At 41.3% G+C, this 12,061-nt stretch overlaps 1 protein-coding gene across 5 annotated transcripts in view; it reads right to left on the bottom strand.

The window, feature by feature from the left end:
• The window catches only part of TTC7A (tetratricopeptide repeat domain 7A), a 172,435-nt gene that overhangs the window by 27,777 nt on the left and 132,597 nt on the right, over nt 1-12,061 (bottom strand). The gene's annotated exons all lie outside the window — the stretch shown is intronic.

Raw genomic sequence — 12,061 nt, 5'->3', positions numbered from 1 at the left:
GCTGGCAAATAAAAGCACAAACAATCTCCACTGTACAGCTTGGCACTACTGAGATGCTGCCATTTGAGTTCCAGTTGATTTTTATTTGCAGTCTCTTATGCTGGTGACAATCTTGGAAAGCAGATACAGTTACATCACTTACCAGGCTGTAAAACTGATGTTTTTATGAGCCTACACTTTGTATTAAAATGAATGCTGAACAGGTGAACACAAGCAATAAGAGAACTGGGCTAAATATAAACACACCAATGCAGTAATTTCTCTGGAGCAACTCAAGTGTCATTTCACCTCATTTCCTGCCTTAGGCCATGCATCTTAGGAGATACTCAACCGCCTCATGTAACTAATTTAAAGAGGTATGTGATCTATAAAAACATGGCACCCATTTTAATTGCACAGTCTCCCTATATCTTCAGGGAAAGAACAGAGGCAGACTCTTCCACAAGGTAATGCAGAGCAGGAACCTAACAAAAGGGCTCTGCACCAACCCTGGAGAAGTCCCTCTCTCTGGGCAACAGGTAGAGAGAGTGATGAACTCATCTACCTAAGCTAAAGGCTGAGAACTAAGCAACATGAATTTTCACTTATGACTTAAACCACCTAAAACGGAATTGCCAGCTCAGACTCTCAGAAGCAAAGAGGAAGTATTAAATCCCATTGTTTTGTTTATTTCTTACAAAGTTGATGGCTATTAAGTGAAGCACAACAAGAAAAATCACTCCCACCCAACTTCCAAAAATACTAGTTATGAGGACCCATTTAGGCAAACATATATTCACAATGCTAGTGAACTAATGCATGACTAAAGAGAGCAACCACAAGACATAGATGCTTAAGCCTGTTTCTGATTAAGCATCTCACAGTGTATGCTGCACCCAACGACTGCCTTCAGTCTATGCCCTGGCTGATGGAGGAAAGGCTTGGGTAACTACACTGGTCATAAATCTCCCCATTGAAATGTGATTAGCTTGAAAATCCCCTGTTGTTCTGTCAGGGAGCTGAAGAGGTGCAAATCCATTCAATTACATCTTGCAGATACATATCTAAGGAGAACACACGGCTTTTGGTGATATATGGAAACTACCACCTTATACAGTATCTCCTTCCAAATTAGCATTCTTGCCATCTGATTCTCATTAGACTGACTCAACTGTTCTCTTAATCTTATATTTTTCCTCCCAAGGGATTAACATCGATTTTTTTGTCTTGCACACACACAGGAAGGTCATACTGTTTCCTACAGGGTGGATTCATTCAATAAGGAACTGCGCTATTAAACCTGACTTGACATTATTGTCAATAGAGCTAGGCTGCCACAATGGTGCTTATTTTTAAGAGAATTTCAATGCAACTCTCCTGAGCCTGTAGTTCCTGAGCTACATCCATCATTTTACTCCATGCTACACACAAGCCACTTGACAACTCGTTAGAAATATATATACAAAACGAAGGTCAGGGCTGTGTGCCAGGGAAGCCCTACTAAGATTCAAACTCCACCTCTAACTTAAAAAATAATGAAACAAAATAATTACAAAATGCCTCTGTGAATAGAAGTTCTTCAACAGAAGAAGGAAACAGGAAGGCAGGACAGCAGGTGGGCCTGCAAGACATTTTTAGCTGGACACTCTGGGTTTCATGTCACATGTGAAAACAGTACGAATCCAGTCACTGGTGGTCTGGGCAGGGCAGCCCGCAGGCCTGAATGGATCAGCACTATTTTGGGTTTGGTTAAGTCCTGCTTACAGGGACCTTCAGGGATGCCCCCTCCCTCCCTTGTAAACTGATGAAGCTCCAGTATCAGAGGGGTCAGATTGTTCTTCCCACATCTTGTCCCGGAAGGCTGCTTCAGAACCTCTCTGCACCAATGGCCAGGAACCCTCTTTCAACCTCCAGCAACAATTTATAGCAGATAAAGCTGCATCCTTCAGCTGACGCAGCTTTTCGCTCCCCACAGCATTCACTATTTGTTTCCACACATACCTGCAGAGAGAGCAAATGTATCTCTCCCCAGTCTTTATTTTGCTACCCTGACAAGTCACACTCTCTCTTGCCCATCCCTGACCATTGTAGGGGGTTTGGGTTTTTTTTCCCCTGCTCATTTTCCTGCCGGGGATTCTCTCTCTTGAGCACTTTTGCAAAAACATGGGCAAAGGTCACATTAGCAATATTAAACAGCAGCTCACTGATAGACTGGATCTTTATAGAAGCATAAGGAAGGATGAGAGGGAAGGAGCAAGAGGAGTGTTTTCAACATATAAAAAATGCACAAGTTAAGATGTCACAAAGAACAAACAGGAAACCTATATTGAGTTCCTGCCTCAGGAGTCTAATTTTCCAAAAGGTTGAGAAGTTCCTCCCAATTTCTTGGTTCGTTTGTTGTTTTCAGACACTCCTCCAACACTGCTGGAACAAGCTCCTGACCTAACGACACTTTCAGATTCTTTGTAGTGAATTTTACCTTTCTTGGACAAAACTGCAAATAAATAACATTGAAAGAGATTTCTGGGGCAAATCAGGGTTGGGTTCATCTCTTGCAGAAATCTACAAGGCAGAGCGGGGACAGAAAAGAAGAAACCACCTGCTGAATGGCTAACAGAAGACAAAAATAATTGTAACTGTCTCTGGTCAAAGCTTTACCTTAGTATTTTAAAGCAAGCAGCAGTCTAAGCTTTTTGCTGTCTCTTCAACGTTCCTTCTAATTCTTTTCCCTCCCCTTCTCTCTTATACACCTATATATTACCATTTGCCTGCTCTCCAAATGTACAGGAGAAATGCAGTGCACTGAACAGAAAAAAATTTGTAAGAAAAACTATTAACAGCATATAGAGATTTCCCCACATTGAGGGAAAACTTACGGAGTGGGCTAAACTGTTTAAATGTTTTGTACTACCACAGTAGTCCATAAATATGCTGCTGGAGACTAGGACTTAGCAAATTCACCCTTCAAGTGTTTTCTTGTACACTCCATATTAGGCAGACCTAAGAGTCCCAGAGTCTGCAGCTCTCCAAGCTGCATCACAGCAGACGTCACTGCTCTTCCTTTGGGTTGCTATAATCTCCTGTTGACTGTCACTATTACTTACTTAAGGGGGGGTGGGGGGGTGGTAAGGCACTTTGTTCAAGGGTGCTCCATTTTTTGAAAGGCTTGTAATGACTGCCTACTCAAATGCTTTTTCTACCTTTAGGTCTGTCATCTCTCTCACAAATCCAAGCCCGTTCTCACCAGGGGAAACTGCAGAACTGTACTAGTACAAAGATGTTCTGCTTGTGCTAAATTTGTGGAGCAGAAGGATACATTCACTGCCAGAGAAAGGAAGCACCCCCCTTCCCCCTCCCGCAAAATGCTATTTTTTGCAGGCGTTGTCATATCGTATCCCCAGGAAGAGGAGAGGGCTGTGCTAGAAAGTCGTCAGATCCACATTTGCTTCTGTTTTACTCTGTCCTTCACAGCACCGCTGTAACAATTTATCAGTACAATGGAGGGCAAGGCACAACACACAGGCAGGGCAGACTCCTCTAATGAAAACAAATCCTTGCGAGAGGAAAAAATAGTTTAGATCTGCCTCCTAAAACCCACTCCCACCACAGTAATGTTTTCATCACTACTTACATTTAGGGACATAAGGGTACTCAGAGCTGTAAAGCACATCATTTGTGCTGAACAGTCGCAGTATTTTGCCCAAAATATCTGTAGTCCAAAAGCCCAAATGAATAAAACACCATAGGAATCAAGAGATATAATTAGGATAAATAAGATTTTGCGCTTACAGAGCGCCCGTCATCTGAAAGTATGTGCAGAGATTAATTAAGCTCCACAAACCCCAGATGAAGTAGATTAGTAGCTTCATCCCTTTACAGAGGTTTAGAGCGAAGTGTGACACATAATCACAGCTGAAAGTGCAGCGGAGCTGGCGGTGCCCGGGATGGGAGAGCCAGGGCTCCACCTCCGCTCCAGCCCCCTCCAGTGAATTGCCTTCCATGGAAAATGCCTGAGCTGCAGTCCTTCGCTCTCTGGAAGAGGAAGGACCCACCCTGTTGCACAACAGAAGCAAAGCCCTAGCCTGAAGTGTTTTGATAAATACCATGAAACCATGCTCAGCTTGGAAAGAGAAACCAAGAGCTCACTCGCTCTCATGCATTTGCTTTGGGTGCTCCCGCTCACTCTAAGATGCCAAGAAATCCCTCTGCATCAGCAACTCCCCAAAAAACTGTCCTAACAACATGGCTTGTGGCTTCAAAGGTTTGGAGGACATGGCATACATAGTATCTTAAGTACTTTAATCTGCAATGTTGGTTATCATTTTCCCGTTTCTATGTATTTTACTATATCAGAACTCAGAAGCCACACTGACCTAGGATCACACAGACACAATGTAATTAAAAACTATAGTCAATACATATATCAAAACCTTAAAAGAACCCTCCCTTGAAGCAGGTTTTACATTCAGAAATTCTGGATAATAACTATAAAAAATAAACACATCTCATACCATCCAAAAATATTTAAAGTAACGAACTTGATGTATATATGTATTTAAGAAAAAAAAACCTTTTAAAAGTAGTGTTACTAGTAAAGCTTAAATTGTTTTGTATGTCAAAGAACAGTTAGAAATTCCCTTTTCTGTCATTGTCTACTGAAATTCAAGTTCTTACAACAGCAGTTTCTCATAGATTCCCTTTAAGTAGTACCTGTGATAATGAAAAATATTCTCAGTATCACAGAAGTAGTACAACTATCCACTTAATCAAAACTACCCAGTCCCTAACTCTGCTTATCACCTCTGCCAAAACAAAACAAGTGCAGGAGGAACATCAAATGCAGCCAGGAAGAAAAAAATCTCCAGGACAGATAAAAACAGGTTGCTCATTGTGTCTGTAGATACAATTATCCACCTATTACACTCAGGGCAAACGTACAGTTGTCCTAACTACAGGGCAATGCATTTTAATTGTGATGTTAAATTCTCTGTACACAAATATAAAAAAAAACTGAGCAAGAAATGTCACTAAAAAAATGGAAACAGACCACGGCATACTTATCTACAAAATGGCAAACAAATTGGATAAAGTACAGACATAAAGCAGCTCCTTAGATGATAAATTACTCTATTAATGTGAAAACTATGCTCTTTTGTGCCCACATTTAAGCACAGAAAACATTCTAACTTCAGCTTTCAAGGTAAAAATGCTTTTAATTAGGGGCTAGCTACCTTACAAGACACACAGACCTTGGTATGATGGAGCTATGATAATTTACCCATGCTGAGAATGTGCCCCATGATTTATATGATTACTTCATGGCAGCATGAAACAAATCCCCAAGGAAGTAACGCATGTCATCCTTGAAAATATTAAGCAATCAAGCCATGTTTTTATTATGTGAATGGATGCCTTTGAAAACAAGGATGCATGCACCATACTGTGAGGTAAAATGAAACAAATGAACAGAAATAATTCATTTCCATGTTCTAATCAGTGGAAACTGTAGTCTTTCAAATTATACTGATGCTACCAAATGTGAGTCTAGAGACAATAGGTTGACTCTTCTACTAAAATGAACGTGAAATTGCATCCTAAATACACGATGAAGGCCAAATTAAATAGTCCAAGGCTCTTCCTTTGTAAAGGCTCTTTCTTTTCATTCAGTCCTTGCATCCAACTGAACAATTAAGAGCAAAAGATTGAAACAAAGCATCATATAGTTTTTAAACGCTCAAATCTAATCAAATCCAATATAGTTATCTTAGGCAAAAGGAACATAATCTATAAAAAAATCCTGTCTCAATCAACCTCTTCATCTTCTAGCATTACCAGCAGAGAGAAATTTGTGTTCCACCAGCTAAAAGGAAGTCTCTGGCAAGCACAATGAAGAATATATATCAACAACCAGAACTGCATGCATGCTTCCTGGCTGTGTTGTATTCACAGACTGGGATACTGACATCTCTGCAAGGACCCAGGACAACACTGTTACACGGCTCCTATGAAATCACCATGCATTCATTAGAGGTGCTGACCATAAAAAAAAAAAAAATTACAAAAATCTAGCCCCTACAGGCACAAGGAGATGGAAACAGAGCTGTGATAATGAGAAAAGGCTAATACAAAACATTTGAAATAGAACACTGAATTTGTATGAAAATTTATATAGATAATAACTACATGAGTAGAGGACCACAGGACAGTGAGGTTTTTTTAACACTGAGTCTACAACACTGCCTTTGAAGCTAAGCTAATTTGTTGTAAGTGCATTATTTACTCTAGCCTTTTCACCTTAAAAAGAACTGTAAGAAGTTTAGAGAGAGGCCACAGCAATAATGAAAGGAATGGGACTGGTTCAGTGACAGGTATCTATGAAATCAGTAATGGGAGGGAGGATGAATAGTTATCAGTGGTATGTTGTGTCTTCCAAAAAAAGAACAAGGTGCGTCAACATGGCTAGGAAGAGCTGCACCAAGAACATACAAAATCTGGCAATTCTTTGTACAGCAGAAAGCAGACCTGCAGGTCTCCTTGCTGAAGGGTACTATGAATGCTGAAAGCTGACACAGGCTCAAGACAAGTTCAAGAAGGAGAAATCCACTGTGAATTACTAAGGAAGAAGAATCTACACCTACTTCAAGGATGTCCCTGAGCTAAGTCATAACCTCAGAAGTACCATATATGTCTGCCCTGCTCTTGTTCTTTCCTAGGCACTTCCTTTTGCTGCTGTTGGAGGGAAGAACTAGTTGAACCCAGTAGTCATGCCAACACTACACTTAGTATCTACCTGCAGAAAAAAATTCCTGGTAGTAGCTTCCAATTCACTTTGCGGCGGGGATGACTGGATGGAAGGCTGCTTTGCTAAAAAGCACCTGTTGGACAACAAGCTGGCCATGAGCCAGCAAGGTGCCCTGGCAGCAAAGGCAGCTAACAGTATCCTGGGCTGCATTAAGAGGAGCGTTGCCAGCAGGTCGAGGGAGGTGATCCTTCCCCTCCACTCAGGACTGGTGAGGCCATACCTGGAGTACTGTGTCCAGTTCTGGGCTCCCCAGTACAGGAAGGACACGGACATACTGGAGAGAGTCCAGCAAAGGGCCACTGAGATCATTAAGGGACTGAAGCACCTGTCATACACTGAGAAGCCCAGAGAGCTGGGACTGTTCAGCCTGGAAAAGTCTCAGGTGGGTCCTTACCAATATGGTTAAACATCTGATAGTAAGGTGTAAAAAAGACGGAGCCAAACTGTTCTCAGTGGTATCCAGTGACTGCATGGGCACAATCTGAATCGCAAGAAATTCCATTTAAACATGAGGAAAAGCTTTGTTTACTGTAAGGGTGATCAAACACTGGAACAGGTTGCCCAGAGAGATTGTGGAGTCTCCATCCCTGGAAATATTCAAACCCCAGCTGGATACAGTCCTGATACCCTGCTCTAGCTGAACCTGCTTGAGCAGGCAGTTGGACTACATGATCTCTCAAGATGCCTTCCAGCCTCATCTGTTCTATGATTTTGTTATGTGCCTGACTGTATTCACCATAGAAACTTCTCCCCAGAATAAACAGGCCTTCCTGGGGAAAGGCCAACACCTACACTAATCTCAGGAAAACCAGCCTGCAGTCAATTTGTTGGCCCAGCTTAGGTGCCTTATACTCAGGTGAGTGGGAAGCTTGTTCTTCCATCTTCATTTGGAGGGTACCACATGAGTGCTCAGCCCTTCTGCATGGCTGCCAGTCTCATGTTTTGTGGTGCAGGTGACAGTCTAAGAAAAAGCAGAACTCTCATGATTAGCGCAACTGGCATTACCTGTATATTCTATTTGACTTGACTATGGAACAAATTCAAACACATTTTCAGTAGATTATGTTTTCCACCCATTTATGTGGTCACAACAGAACACAGGAACACATTATGAAGACTGCTTTCCATTTCAACCTTCAGAAAAACTCACCGAACAAAACCCAATATATATTTCACTTTGTTTTGCTATCAGGCATAATGATGAGGCAGTGCAGACAGCTCTGAGACATTCTGCTAAGAACCATATCATCCTTGCCCCAGCCTTCAAGAGAAGTAAGGAATCATTACAATCTTCCACTGCAATCAATAAGACTCAAGTATGAGTCAAGTGAATTTTTTTTTCTTTGTTTTGACAGTATTTTTTGTTGTTTTCATTAAATCTGGCACTGGTGGAGATGAGGATGCCCATTTCCTTCCCTTTTAAATACACGATTCTCTTTCTTCTTCCCTGAACTAATACATGCTGAGAATTGCTCTAATGCAGCAAAATGCTATGTGAAATGCATGCTGGGCAGGAGTCCTCTGAATATCTCAGTATATTTTCAGTTTATCTTGCAATATTATGTATGGAGCTTCAGGACTCAAATCCAACATGCTGGCATTGATTTTCTCCTCTGAATCAAAAGGGAAAATGGTACTGAATGAACTGGGAACTAGCAAATTTCAGTGTCCTTCTCTAGTGACACATAGGTAGGTGGATTTGTGTATCACTTTAAAAGGAGGTGTCATCTGCCCCAGCTTATGTTATATTTTCTGACTTGATTGGGCACATGTCAGTTTTGTTATCACCATCCCATAGCTGTGTGCATCATGATGTTATATAACCAAATTTGGTACACACTGAAAGAAGTAAGTCATAGTTATTTGGTTTTGTGCTATCAGAGATTAGCATCTGGCATGGCTGACTAGGCACAGTGTAAGACAAAGGGATATGGGCTAAGCTCTTGTTTCTGGACCAATGAAGATACCTACTCAGTGGAAACTCCATCAGCCCCCACCCCGGGAGGGAGATGTGCTCTATGATCTTTGCAAGGAGGCCCCCCCGAAGGAGCTTGTGAAAGGTATGAAGGAGAAAAGAACAGGGCTGTTCTAGTAAAGGGAGGGAAGACAGAAATGTGAGACAGAATGAGGAGAAATGTGGAAAAAAGCCCCTAGCAAATCATATTTCTTGAAGAGAGCTATGGTCTTACAGTATGTGCAGTTTCTAGGGGCCAATCCAAACTAATTGTTTCTGACAGCAAAGAGTTGTTCAATCCAAGGAGTAGCTCCACACGTCACCAGGAGTATTTGGCACATAAGTACCCTCCCAATAGCCCCAAAAACTGATATATGTGTTTTTTCCAAACTTGCTCAACAAATGTGCTTCCTTAGATTAGGTGCTAGCCCATAGTATTTACTTTGTAAAGGCCATTGTTGGAGTCTTAATACAGGTGTAAGCATGCTGTGGTATCACTTACAAACTGCGAGTGCTAGCAAGAAGCAGCACAGCTACGTAGTATTTTCAATGTGCCTGTGGTTTCCTAACCACAGTATCTGACACCCAGTGCCAACAGCTCCCACGATGAAGCAGGACCCGCTACCCACCTCATCAGATGCTGCCTGCACTGCAGTCCTGCTGTACAGTGCTGCTCTTCCATGCAGCAGCGTGCTTTACATGGAAAGCACACTGATCTGACAGATAACGTAAACACCCGACAGTCACAGTAAAACACAGCAATTCTCAGCTATGCAGAGAAGGAGCTTGTGTTTATTACGGCAGTGGCCCTATCCTGTGTAAAAGTGAAGTTACTGACACCCAACGGACTCATTCATTGCTAGATCTATGCCCTTCATTTAAAGCCAGCAACGCTCTTCAGGTTGGAATTTTCCAAATATAGCTTTAACAACCCAGTTCTGAGAGCCCAGGGGAAGAGACATGACTACTTTGCTAATTGATGCTGATACACCAGAGGAATCATCACTGTATACAGCAGAGTTTTCCCTTAAAGCGGACTAGGTCGGTTGGATGGCAACTGCATTAAGTCAAACGGTAACTCTCCTAACCAGACCCTCTTTCCCTAAGTTATTACACAATCACAACAGTATTACTACAGTAGGAAAAATATATGCTCAAATGTTTGGGGAGACCAGCACTGAAACAGCATGTGTGAATTTAATTTCAGCTGCCTATGTGTCTTGCATAGTTTTAAGCCACTTAAAACTAGCTGATAATCTAGTTTGGCATCTTGCATAATTCAAGACATAGATCTCCCCCTGGTAGGGGACTGAACATACTGTGCTCAAGAACTTGCATTTTCAGTAACAGTACAGGTAGTACTTGGCTAATACATGCCTTTCAGAAAGGTATACAGTCTTCTTCTGATGGCCTTGAGGAAATGCAGAATTTACCACTTGTTACATATCCTCAATTGCATAAACCCAGTCTTAAGTTCTCCATGGGGACACCATCTCATTCAGTACACAGGACACAATCACTTAGCTAGCAGCCATTCAGTATTTTAATTTTGCCCTTTTTATTTGATGCATAGCCCTAAAAGCCTTGTTTACTGAACATTATTCCAGCTCTGTTCTGAAGGCAGAATGATTAATTTCTTTACAGGCTTTTCTATAGTGCTCATCAGATGCTTCGAACTTGTTATGTGCAATTTCCTAGCTTTTGGAAAAGCATACAAAGGAATGCCGTTATGTGGCATCCTATAACTACTGCCATGATTCATATCAGCAGGGATAGACCAGACCTTTGGTATCTTAGCTAACAGGTGTGAACCACAGGCTGCCAGCATGGCCGAGCTAAAGGACATGAGGCACATGCTTTAGGAAGTGATTTTCACTGATACTAAGATTCAGAATTTTAAGGAGACTGAAGGCTATGGAGTAGAAGTACTCTTAGAGGTTCATGCTCCTTTGTCTCTCTTGTAAGACTGACCCCTTTTAATTCATCCTCTCCAACACGTGCACCCCTCAACCCATGTGTCTCAGCCTGGCTCCTGAACCCAGTCTTATTCTTCTTATTGATCCAGTCTTACTAGTGTTACCTATCTTATCTTATTTTCTGTCTATCCTTATTTCTCTCACTTTATTATTGAGGTTATCTTTCCTCTTCCCTACTTGCTTATGGACTAAGTGTCTGCCCCAAATTCCCCATCTCACTGTCTTTTTCACCTCTCCTAACTTTCACTTCCATCCCTTGACTATGAGATGATGAAGCTTACTAACGTTTGAGGGGAATGAACATTCACAGACTCCTTAGAGGTCTCAGAAACACATATCTACTAAGCACATATAAAACACATTTTTTTAAAGGTTGTAACTTGAATAGCCTAGGAAGGATTTTCTTAGGCATGGTAAAAAGCACATTAATATGTTACAAAGACTACCCATTCCTGACAAAACCTGGAGACACTAAAGCACAGTAAAGATGTCACAGAAGTCTTTTAAGAGCTCTTCTTTAGCTTCATTTTCAGAAACAGTTAAGTCATGTTGGGTGACATTTTCTAGAGTAAACTGGGCCAGAGCAGATGTGCATCTCAGAAATTTTTATTCCAAATTACTATAGTTTCAGAAAATTGCAAGCAACTGAAATGGGCAGACACAGTATGTGGCTCTGCCCATAAAATAAGACAAAAATCAAAGCTGTTATCATGTTGGCATCTAACTTAATGCTGCTCTGGTATCGGTGACTCGTCTGAAATTGTGACACTAACTGAGCTAGAATGCCATTCTTTCTTGCCCACTTTTTACCAACTGGTTTTGTAAAGGTTGGATCACAGCAACAAAGTAATATTATTGCCCCATATAAGCCTGATATGTGCATAGCTGTTTTGTAACCTTCTCCTGACCTATTTATTTGCTAGTTTTGCACTGAACATTATTACCAAATATCTTATCCCTTGCCTGTAGGTCCTATTTTCTCTCAATTATAATTTCACTTTACATTTGTCTTCTTATGCACTGCTACCCCTTCAGTTTTGGAGTTGCAAGGCAAAGCTCATCAGGACCAAATTTATGCCAGGAACGCTAGCAAAGACACAAAGTGATCACATGGATATAGAATTCCTATAAAAATTAATCAGGAAAAACTTCCAAAATCTAAAATCCCAGAGAGATCTAGTAAGGGCTACAGTTAACAAGACCTATCATTGATGAAATATGATTAACTATTCTGATTTCAGAAGAGAAGTGGGTTTTAGTCTTCCACAAGGCTCCCTGTATTATTGTTATCATTACTAAGCTCTAGGCTCTGTGTCTGTAATTAAGTTTGTTTTGAGGATGGTGCAACAT

This window comes from Falco biarmicus, chromosome 12, assembly GCF_023638135.1.
Source record: "Falco biarmicus isolate bFalBia1 chromosome 12, bFalBia1.pri, whole genome shotgun sequence".
Taxonomy (NCBI): domain Eukaryota; kingdom Metazoa; phylum Chordata; class Aves; order Falconiformes; family Falconidae; genus Falco; species Falco biarmicus.
Note: the sequence above shows the minus strand (reverse complement) of the source record. Positions and strands in the feature narration are given on the sequence as shown.